Consider the following 12,918-nt stretch of genomic DNA (forward strand, 5'->3'; position numbering starts at 1 on the left):
TTTATTCAACTACAAACGAAAGTCTTTTCACTACAAACCTCTTTGAAGGTCCCTCAATCATTTTAGACGTTTGTAGTTATCGTGAAGACCACGAATAGTTAATGGCTCGCACCGAATCAGTCGAAGTCGAAATTTTCGTACTCCCGCGGGTCTCACTTAAATTTTCTGTAAGTTTTATTCAACTACAAACGAAAGTCTTGTCACTACAAACCTCTTTGGAGGTCCCTCAATCATTTTAGACGTTTGTAGTTATCGTGAAGACCACGAATAGTTAATGGCTCGCACCGAATCAGTCGAAGTCGAAATTTTCGTACTCCCGCGGGTCTCACTTAAATTTTCTGTAAGTTTTATTCAACTACAAACGAAAGTCTTGTCACTACAAACCTCTTTGGAGGTCCCTCAATCATTTTAGACGTTTGTAGTTATCGTGAAGACCACGAATAGTTAATGGCTCGCACCGAATCAGTCGAAGTCGAAATTTTCGTACTCCCGCGGGTCTCACTTAAATTTTCTGTTAGTTTTATTCAACTACAAACGAAAGTCTTTTCACTACAAACCTCCATAGAGATCCCTCAATCATTTTAGACGTTTGTAGTTATCGTGAAGACCACGAATAGTTAATGGCTCACACTGAATCAGTCGAAGTTGAAATTTTCGTACTACCGCGGCTTTAACTTCAATTTTCTCTAAGTTTTATTCAACTACAAACGAAAGTCTTTTCACTACAAACCTCTTTGGAGGTCCCTCAATCATTTTAGACGTTTGTAGTTATCGTGAAGACCACGAATAGTTAATAGCTCGCACTGAATCAGTCGAAGTTGAAATTTTCGTACTACCGCGACTTTAACTTCAATTTTCTCTAAGTTTTATTCAACTACAAACGAAAGTCTTTTCACTACAAACCTCTTTGGAGGGCCCCTAAATCATTTATCACGTTTGTAGTAATTGTGAAGATCATCCATCGGTAACTGGCTCGCACCGAATCGTTGAAGATGAAATTTTCGTACTTCCGCGGCTCTCACTTCAATTTCCTTAAACTTTTATTCTACTGCAAACGAAAATTTCTTCACTACAAACCCCTTTGGAAGTTCCTCAATAATTTAAGACGTTTTTAGTAATTGTGAAGACCATCCATCGGTTACTGGCTCGCACTGAATCACTGTTTTTCTTACTTTCACTGCATCTGATACTGTTATATATTACGAGTATGTCATATTAATTCTATCACAAACTAAAAAAATGATGACTATATATCGCTACGGAAATTATCGTTCAATTAACCTGTAATTGTAATTATTTAAGCTATCTAATTGATTTTATAGAGGTAAAATTCATGACGATAATTATTCGCAATTTATTATTTTTTATATTTTTAATTTTTTTTTTTCTAGCTTACTAAAAACAAAACAAAATGCACTACAATCATCTACTAACGTTCCTCTATAAGAATCGAAGGAAAAAAAAAATTATTTTAAATGTGGGGGGATGCAATATTTTTTGGTGCCAAAAATTTTTTTTTGTACAACTACAAAAAAAGTTGTTGTCACTACAATCAACTACTAACCAATATCTATTAAATGAATCCAAAAAAAAACATTTTTTCCAAAGTCGGGTGCCAAGTTCACACAGCCCTTTTTTGGGTTGGATTCTCTCGCCGTCTGGGATGGTAGCAATAAGATCTGCGTGCAATTTATTGTGGGTGAGTCATTGTAGTTTCTTATGGTATAAGCTTTGCATTAATGTAAGTTGATTTTGTGAGTTTTTGAAAAAGAAGATTAAGATTCTGTAGGATTTTTTTTACTCTCTCTCTTGTTGTCTCGTGTTAGGAATTGTGGGTGACTCTCTGGCCCGACAAGCAATTTTTTAACACGTAGCAATACTATTTTTTCTCTTTTATTCGTTCGTACTTATTTTTTATTCACGACATATGACAGCGAAAACTCATTTCATAACTTTCCTTCCTCCTCTGAGGTGCACCGCAATGACATTAGTTTCTTTAATATTTTATTTCTCTCTCTCTGTCTCTTGTACTCTTGATTCTTATTTTTTTGATGCTTCAAAAACCTCAACATTGAACATGTCAACCAACAAACCATTCCAGCTCACTATCCTGATGTAAAATGCACCTTTAAAACAGATATACTTTCATGTGATCTGGTATCTGAAACTTGGCAACACGCGGACTGTGTCTTTTACTTATCAAAAATAGTAACATTTTAAAGCTGTTTTTATCTTGAGTGAATGAAGGAATAATCTACAAACGATCTATTTTACTTATTTGCTATTTATTTGGCTGAAGCTATTTAATTGCTATAAAAATGGACCATTATTACGTCTGAATAGTGTCCTTCAAGACTTGGTAGATATTAGACTGATGAATAAAGTAATTGTTTGATGTTAAAAGAGTTCTGAAAATACACTTGCACTCGTTCAATTTCCTTTATTCTTTTACTAGTTCTGCCGCATGTGGCAGTAATTGTACTGCACAGAGAACGACTCGTCAAAGCTGTTAGGGAAAGAGACGAAAAACAACGACGACGAAATATCCTTAGAAACGCCTCAAATACAAACGTAATAAAAAGTTGATGGTAAATAATGATTGTCAGAGCTTTAGTAAGAACAGAACGTTACACACTTTTGATGAAAATGAAAAGAAAGTAATGATTCAGTCTGTAACATCCCACTGCTAGGCATTAATGAAAACAAATAAACTGGTCTGACGGTCCAAGAATACCACTAACACGGCCAAATTCTACTTATTCCTCCTACCACTTATGCTCCACACAGCAGTGTGAAGCACAGATGGATCTGCTTAAATTGTCAGGTAAAGAGCTGAAGCTAACATAATTATGCTTTAACTGTTACAAAGGCTACGAATACCTTTGAAGACAGCTTAATAAATGGTCGTCTAAGTACACCAGCAATACAAATAATATTGGAAATTTTAATACATAAGTGTTCTTATCAGGAAATATAAGAAACTCGGATTGCTACATTGTACGTGTTGAAGATAGTAATGCAGATTGTACTTCCTAAATACACATTAACTAACAACCTCCTAAATCCACCCACTACACTTCGGTCGCTACGTGTTATTTTAAAACAACGTCTATGGTGAAATTTTTTTTATATTTATTACCATAATGAATTATATAAAACATTAAATATAATCAAATAAAAAAAATAAATGTAAAAAACCTTAACAAGCGTATCTACGCAATAAGAAGTGATCACGAGGTTGCTCAAAAAATTAAAATGTGTTTCGACTGTTACAACACGCTGCTCACTGAAAATAAACTTAAGAAAGGGCTAGATAATGGTCATTAAAGTTCACCAGTAATATAAAAAAGGTGAATATTCAAAATAAACTATTAGTTGAAGATTCTAATACTATAAAGTACAGAACGTAACGCTTTGTGGTTTGCTGCTGTGATTAGTTCATTACTTACGGCTCAGTATAATTCCAGTTATAAGGAGAAATTCAAAGAATTCAAACGTATGGTAGGTATGAGTTTCTGATTTTTCAATATTTATTTTGTAATTTTTATACATATATAATATTTAAAGATTAAAGATATAGTGACAACTATCATGTGTGTAAGAATATTTCTATCTCAAGTTACACAAATTCTATTTTGTCGCCTTTTGTTAGAAATGCAGAATAAATAAAGAAATAAATAATCACATGGAATGAGGCTTATTAGAAACGTCGTGAAGTCGCATTCTTATCTAATTTGCATTGCTATTATTGATAGTGTTTATTATATGTATTGAGATTGTTGTGAAGTAATATGTGATCCGCCATTTTGTATCGGCGGCCATCTTGGATTTACAATCAAAAGGAATATATTATGTTATATTGTCATCAAGATTAAGAGTCTGTACCAAATATCAGATCAATCTGCAATAAGGAAAGGTGTAAAATTACAACAATTACACGTTTAATAAAAACAGTACCTGGGTGACCGAGCTAAGCTCGGTATTTCTAGTAAATCGTGTTTTTTGGAAGTCACATTTAAATACGAATTACATATTTATAAAATATGAATAGTATTTTTTTTTACCGACGATAATAAAAAATATAAATAGATATAATAAATCAAAAATAAAAAATATAATTAAAAAATAATAATGATAAAATATGAATAATATTTTTCGATTTTACCGACATAATAATAAAAAATAAGAACTGGCTATTTAAATAAAAAATAATGAGTGCAATTAGAAAAAAAAGAAAAAAGGATCGATCTGAATTCGATTCAAAAGGATTTTTAAGGATTTGAACCGTTGTGTTTTAGGTCGATCGCGACCGGCCGATTTCCTTTAATTTACCTTCGTATTCTAATGATATTGTAGCCCTTTTTTCATTGTCTAAAAACAGGGATAACACGACATTTTCTAAAAATGAATCCTAGCTAGATTTATTTATCTCCCCCGAAATTCTCTGTGTACGAAATTTCATAAAAATCGTTGGAGCCGTTTCCGAGATTCAGATTATATATATATACATATATACAAGAATTGCTCGTTTAATAGTATAAGATTTAACAAATTACAAGAACTGAGTACTGAGTCTTGTGTTGAGGAATATTAGTTTTGGAAGAGATATTCTTATTCTAAAATATAACACTTTAGTACTACGCTTCTTGGGTAAGTACTTTTATGTACCTGAACATTCGATCGGAACACGTTCTGTTTCACAACATATGACATATGGGTATGACAACCGTGTATTGTTTGATTTTGATATTTTTTAATAATTTAAGAAGTTTTTTGATAAAAAGAAAAATAACAGATTTGACGTAGTAAACATTTTCAGTTTCTGTTTCGATTCCCACTCTGGATGGATATTTGTATTTGAACATTTGTTACTCGTAGTATGGATTATGTATATCCTTCAAACCGACTCTTCTTCACATGGAGAGAGATGTTTGATCAAACAAAGAAAAGTAAGAGTTTACTTTTGTGTACATCAGATATGATTAGAATGATGAGAAGAGTGTTAAACTAATTAGCTAACAATCATGTAAATAATGCAAATTGAAGACTTCAATTTCAGAAGCAGAACAAGAAAGTGATGCAGATTATATCTTTTCCTTTTAAGGAACATTCAATTGAAGGAACATTGGAAGAGACTGACAAGTATTTATTAATTTTGATACAAGGACGCCATTGACCGAGTTCGCAACAAACCATGCCACTATAAATTTTTATTTTATAGTCTCATTTTTTGCCGCCTTAACTTTCTTTTATGATTGTCGAGTTTTTATTTTTTTTATTTGTATTTTTATTTTTGTAAAGGACATTATTTTGACTTTCGTTAAGTGTGTATATCACCTTATGAAGAAATAAATGTTTTCATTTCATTTCATTATCACTGTTCTAATTAAAAATCATTAGTGACAATCTCCAACTGTAAAGAAGTTAATAAGTGTCGACGCAGACATCGTCATACGACGTGGGTAGACGAAAAGGTAATCAATTAAATGTGAATTATTCGGGATAGCCAAAAAAGTACTCATAAAATCTCGATCAAAGTACATGTAACATTACAAACACTAAATAAATAAAATAAAAATAAATAATAAAAAAAACCCATAAACAAACAATCGAATTCAGAGAATGAGAATGGCACGGTGGTGAGACCCACAAGCACTGCTAGACCACGGCAAACATCTGTATGGCCAATACAAATGTTTGTTATGTGCGGGGATCGCAGCTAAATACGTGAAAAAGTATCAATTGAAAAATCTGGTGCCGTAATGTACGGAACGTAAATTACGGCTTTGTGGTTAAGTACTGTGATTACTTACAGCTCAATAAAAATCCCGTATTTATGAGAAATCAAAAGAATTTAAGTCTATATCAATGATATTATTTTTTATTTTATAATATTCTAGGAATGAATTGACAACTTTCGTGTGTATAAGAATAGTTTTATCTCGAGCTACTTAAAATTTAAGTGTCTCACCTTTTGTTCAAAATGCAATAAACAAGGAAAGATTTTGACATATGTGATTAAAAATATACATATTTCAGACTCCTTGTAGCAAATATATATCTATATATGTTTATATAAATATATGCTACGACGTAGGCGAAAGACAAAGAAAAAGCAATTAGCGATGCAAATCGTGTCTTTTATAATCAATGAAATAATAACTTTGGAAGAAATATTCGTAATCCTTCTAAACAAGTTCTGCTCTAGCTGAAAGTAACTGGTTGTCATACGAAAACGTCCAGACATCATCTATACTTACTGGAAGTGCTAACAAAACGAATATGAAGAAATGAATCAATAGTATGTTGCATTAATTTCCTTGGTGTTTATTATCAGTCAAAGGCATTTCAAGGATTTGAATATTTTTATCATTGTGTTTATTTATTTGGTCTTGGCGATTTTCGTTGATTTTCCTATTTTATAAATTACTTGTAAAAATGCCTTGTACTCTCTCAGAGATTACGCTGACTGCTTCGAGAGTGGTCGACGGGAAATATGAAAAGCTCTCGTCAAGAAACCAACGTAAGATTTTTAAATTTTCCATTCACGTTTAATATAAAATAAAATTAACAAGAAGATATTCCAATCAGTTAGTTGCAGCTTGGTTCGTGTCAGTAATGTGTTATAATAATATGCCTTCTGGGCTGATTTATATCACCAACGACTACCGGAAGAAAATAAGTGATGCAAATTGTGTCTTGTGTTGAGGAATATTAGTTTTAGGAGTGATCGTACTCGTTTCTATGAGAACCATAAAAACATCAAACGTCCATTCAAGTGATTTACTTATTTCGGTTCCAGTCAGGCCTTCCGCCGGCTTGGTGCGAGGCTGACGAATCATCGGGCCCCATTATCTTCAGAACTGGGCTCTCTCTGGGACTTCTTTAGAATAAACCGCGAAAGACGACGCTCGGCCCCCGGCACATATGAACATATCGAAACCAAATCACCAGTAAAACTCGCAAGAAACCTCTTCCACGTTGTCCAAGAAAATCTCTTCTCCAAGAAATTCGAAGAAAAACGATGGCCATTGGTCAAAGAAGAATCTGACCTAAGCTCAGACGATGAAAACGGTACTGAACGTCGTATAGCTAATCTAATAGACTTCTTTTTTACGATTGTAAAAAGTCAGAAAGACGATAGAAAGAGGGGTAGAGGTAGTTGTTTTAAAAGCGAAACTAGTCCCGAAGAGAAGAAATACGTACCAACTAAAGTTAATATAGAATTAGAAAATAAAATGGAGACATTGACTGAATATCTAGCGACAACAGGCTGCGTTGAAAAAGACGACAATGATGATAAGAAGATTACTCTTATGGAATTCCTCTTGACAGAGGATAAGAACTTCGAAAAACCTATAATTGAAATAAACACTAAAGGGGTCGGTTTATCGGAATCAAATGTAAACGTAAAAAATCTGACTTATATTAATGTAACACCAGATAAAGAAGGTAATGAGACGCTTGTTAAAATGTTACAAAAGTAGGTACATGGAAGGTTACAATGGAAAGTATAAGGAATCTAAGTCTCTATCACTAACTCCATCGCTTTCAGAAAAATCCAAATCTGATATGACGATAAGTAAACTTGAAACGTTCAGAGATATGAGTAAAACTAAGTCAGATTCAACATTAATTCAAACCCAAGATACAGTCATTGATGAACAGGAAGATAGTGAAATACGGCATATATCAGAAACGGTTATAGACTTGAGTTACATTAAATCAGACCTTGAAGAAATATTTGAAGAAGCGGTGGTTTACATTTCTAATGTCACGGTAGACATAGACCTTTTTTTATGTCCTCGGCCGCCGAGAAAAAAAAGCTGGAGGAAAAAAACTCTCGGTACTCTTTTAAAAATTTAAAGTCATGTATAAGACAAAAAGTAACCATAAAATGACCATTTAACCATGTAACCATGAAATGATCAGGACAAACACGCGACAGCCAATCGTGTGTGTCAAAACTACCACATGTCACCTGCCCACAATATTTTAACTATATCTATTTACAGATTGAGATCAAAGACATGGCCTGGTCGAGTAAGAAAGACTATTACAGAAAAGTATAATTCTTATCAATTTCTGTTTTATCTCGAGTATTGGATAGAGGGTAGCGCAACAGTAAACATTGGCTCTGTGTGTAACGTGTAAAAATAATAAATAAACCTTGAAAAATAGTGAAAAAGTCAAACAAAAAGTGAGTTAAAGTGAAAAATAAGACACTTTAAATATATGTCGATATGAATTGACTTACGAAAGTTCATAATACAGTGCAAAAAGTGTTATAACAACAACCAACTTAATGTGTGCATTAATCGTTCCATAAAACCATAAACTTATCATTGGAAATACAAATAATGAGAGTGAAACAGTTGTGACAGTCATAATAACATTGTGAAAAAAACAGGAATAAGTCAATCTGTGAACTAATTAACCAAAAATTTACAAAAACGAATAATCGTCGAACTAATATTAGAATTTTTTCAAAAAGCGCCATCTGTAACAAATCGGAAGAACTGTTTATATCTTTTAAATACCCATCTACTTAGCTAAGGGCAAAATCGAAGCTGATACCACAAAGTACAGCTAGAGAGCAGGAAAAAATAAAAAATGGATAACATCACAGTAACCTTAAAAGATTTACAAGCAAAATTCAGTGAAAAATCAAGGGAGCTAAAAGAAATGAGAGTATTCCAAACAGTATTAATAAAAATATAGATGAAAATTTTATCATTTTTGAAACCAGACAACAGCAGTTAGAAAAAATTACAGAAGAACAAGCACGAAAAATTCAAAACTTTGAAAGTCTAATAAGAAAGAAAAATATAATTTTTTACATTTTTACATTTCTACACATAAGAGTAAAATATGTATCTTTAACAAAGGACAGCAACGACGTCCTGTGGACTTCTGTGTATGTATAAATAATAATCCACTGGATATAGTTGATACTGTGAAATACTTGGGGGTGTGGTTGGATCGATCACTTAGGTGGGGGAAACATATAAACGAAATTTCAATCAAAGTACTTAAATTCCTTAATATATTTAAGCTATTAGCGGGTTCGGGATGGGGAGTGCATCAAAAACATTTACGAAAGTTATATATATCCGTCATTAGGAGCCGGATAGACTATGCCAGTTTTTTATATGATAACAGCACAAAAACATCCCTGTTAAAATTAGACAGAATTCAAAATCAGGCCATGCGTGTAATAGGCGGTTTTATTAGAACAACACCAATCCATGTAATGGAAAGTGAGTTATACCTTTTTCCTTTGCATTTACGTAGAAGATATTTAGCTGGTAAGTATTGGCTTAAAAGTAAATCCATGGAAAATTGTTTAGTATTCAAACTTATTGTTGAACTTTCTACTTTAACTAATAATAGATATTGGAGAAATAAAAGGGTACCCTTATTAACTACAATACACGAACACCTTAAATCTAAACCTATTGACTCTAAAAAAAAATTAGGTATGTTTACATTAAGCACTTGGGTTAATAACATAGATATAGCAAACAATATAAGAACTAATGTAGAAACAATAACTAAATCAAAACATAATTATAATTCTTTTCATTTAAAATTAATCTGTAGCAATTATATAAACAAAATATACACTTCATTCTACATCATTTTTACAGATGCTTCTAAAAATAGCAATAATAACATTGGTGCAGCATTTTATGATCAACAAAATGGACTTTGTATAAAATTGAAAATTAACTTTCAAGTCTCTATTATGGAAGCTGAACTTCTTGCTATTGCAGAGGCACTGTCCTATTCCAAAACTGTAATCACTAACAGGATTTTAATATTATCTGACGCCAAAACCTCGTTGCAGCACCTGGCTCGTTGCACCTCGACATTTCGAGGCACAACGATAGCCTACTCCATTCTAGATACAATTACACAAATCAAAGAGAGTGGGAAAACTGTTATTTTACAGTGGATCCCATCTCATATTGGTCTAGCGGGCAACGAGTTAGTCGATACTTTAGCTAAAGAAGCTTCAACTGAGGGTATCCCTATTAACCTTTTACCTTCTTTTACTACCCATATATATACGCTTAGAATTCAATGTCATGACCTATTTAAAGAATATTTTAACCAAAGATCTAAGGAAAAAGGTATATGGTATCGCACGATCCAACCACATCCTGCACGACCCCCATGGATTGAAAAATCATGTTTGAGTAGAACAGAAACTGTGACAGCACTGAGGCTTCGTTCCGGACACATTCCATGCAATAAATTCTCATTTCTAATGCGGAAAACTACATCTCCGAATTGCTCCGTCTGTAATGTTGTTGATGACTTTTACCACATATTGATGGAATGTGCCCGGAACAAGGACATCAGAGATACATGTCCTTTTATTAATGAGTTGGGAAAATGTAATACCATCCTGGCTGACCCACTCTCAGACTTGGCCCGAATTTTATATAAGTTAGTAGATAGGAGAACTTAAGTTGTGCATATGTAATAATTAAACTACATCTCCTAACCAGGGCGACATAATCGTTTTTGCGATAAAGCCCTTAAATTTGATTAAAAAAAAAAAAAAAAAAAAAAATAAGACCCATAATTGTTACGTTCACTACCATGGGTAAAAAAATTGAATTACTCAAAAACAAGAAAATGCCGCAAAATTCCGCTAATTTCTACATTATAGAAGACTATCCCTCGGTAGTTCTGGAAGAAAGAAAGAAGCTTAGTACCCAGCTACAACAAGAACGAGAACAGGGAAAAAAGGCATTTATAAAAGACAAAAAGCTAGTAATTCTATCTGGAAAATTTAACAACAAACTTCAACGTCAAAAGAGAAATTTATCGCTGTCTCCGGAAGCAGTTATAGATGTTGAGAACATGAAATTATTTCTAAAAATCGGACCAAGAAAAATAAAATGGATCTATATTTCATAAAAAATAAACCGGAAAATACAGATATTAAGTCTCTCATACAATGCTAGATCATTACTATTAGATGAACGGCTATTGGAGTTCAAACAATCTATATCTACTATCAAATATGATATCATAGGTATATCAGAAATCAGGCGTACAGGTTATTTATAATATAGAAGAAATTGAAGACCATATATTCTGTTACTTTGGCGAGACTAAAAGCCAATATAGAGTAGCTTTCCTTATTAAAAAGTCTGTTTACTGACCGACCCATAGCTCTTTATAAACTTCACGATATCGGACTCACTAGATCCTTGGTTTCAAATGCAACAAGAATGGAATTTAAAGAATCAGCGGGACAATACGAGTGGGTAGCGGCAGGCAACGACGACAACAACGGCACCTTGTACGCGCGCTCGTCGCCGCTGCTCGTGCTGCAATGGGACGGGCGGCGGCGGCGGCGCGAGGTGGGCCGCTGGCAGCGCGGCCGGCTCCGGCTGCAAGAGCATTTGTTGATTTGGCGAACCGCGAACGGTCGCTTGCCCGACGACGGTGGAGAACAGTGTGCCCTGCATTCGATAGCCGATTTCTTTAACAGTCATACACTCATACTATCGCACAGCCTTCGTAATTCTAGGAGTATTGCTGTTGTCAATAGCGATAGCCGCACTCGGTGCTACTGTGATATATTGCAAACAACGTGCAGAATGAAAGTATCGTTCCCATCTACAGGGTTTAGGGCTTCACTCGATATTGCCCAAGACGATAGGTCTCGATCGCTGGTAGATTCCCCGGGAGCCCGTCTTCATTAACAGAAAACTTGGCATGGGCGCTTTCGGGACAGTCTACGGTGGGTACACCCAGCGGGCCGAAGATCGCGGGTTGACCGCCGTGGCCGTCAAGATGCTAAAGAGGGGTGCGAGCACGGAGGAGAAACTAGACCTACTAGAACTACTTCCTATCGGAGACGGAGGCCATGAACCGTTTCGATCACAAAAATGTCGTTTGGCTCCTCGCCGTGATCACTAAGACGGAGCTGGTGTGCACCGTCATGGAGCACATGCTGCACGGTGACCTCGAGAACTACCTACTGGCGCGGCGCCAACTGACCTGCCCGGGTGCAGGCGAGGACCCAGAGGAGCAAGTGTCGGCCCGGTGCATCACGGGCATGGCGCTGGACGCGGCGCGTGCTGTCCTTCCTGACGCAGCTGCGCTACGTACACCGCGACGTGGCCGCCAGAAACTGCCTTGTGAGCGTGCGCCGCGTCGTCAAACTCGCCGACTTCGGCATGACCTGCTTGGTCTTCGAGAACGGTTACTATCGATTTAGCCGCAAGGAAATGCTTCCCATCTGATGGATGGCTCCAAAGAGTCTCGGCGCTCGGAGTGTTCTCCCCGCATCGGACCTTCGGCGTACTGTTATACGAGATAGTTACGTTCGGATCCCTGCCCTTCCAAGGCCTCAGTAACAGCGATGTCCTATCGAGAGTGAAAAGGGGCCAGACGCTCGAGCTTCCGATCGGACTGAAGCCGAGGGCGTGTGAGGTGGCCGCCTTCCTACCTACCTCAGCGCGGACGCACCGCGCTTGAGTGCCGCCTTCCTGCCCTGAAGCCCACGCGTGGGCTCGTCCGTTAATTTCGTACCTCACATGATTAATGGATGACCCCTTTAGTACTTTAATGATGGACGCATCCTTACGCCTTCAAGTGACAACATTTTCAAGTGTGATATATATAATATTGAAGTTTTGTTAAATATTTATTCAAGTGCATGTCTCGTTCACAAATGAGAGCGAGTCGGTTCGCCTCGGACCTCGTACCTTACATACCGTATCATTCCAAAATTTTCTAGTCAGTTTATAGCTAGTAGTCTGTATTTCCTGTGTGGTTACGGCATCAAAGAATATAGCCACCCCTTCTCTTCTTGTGGGTGTCGTAAGAGTTGCCTCTTACGGGCAAAGACGGGTAGCAGCGTCATCGGTGCGACAAAGCCAGCCCTGCGGT

At 35.7% G+C, this 12,918-nt stretch overlaps 1 pseudogene; it reads left to right on the forward strand.

Annotated features, from left to right (window-relative positions):
• The first annotated feature begins 11,249 nt into the window (after window positions 1-11,249).
• Window positions 11,250-12,504, forward strand: LOC123666998 (annotated as a pseudogene).
• Window positions 12,505-12,918: the final 414 nt, after the last annotated feature.

Source organism: Melitaea cinxia, chromosome 27 (genome assembly GCF_905220565.1).
Source record: "Melitaea cinxia chromosome 27, ilMelCinx1.1, whole genome shotgun sequence".
NCBI lineage: Eukaryota > Metazoa > Arthropoda > Insecta > Lepidoptera > Nymphalidae > Melitaea > Melitaea cinxia.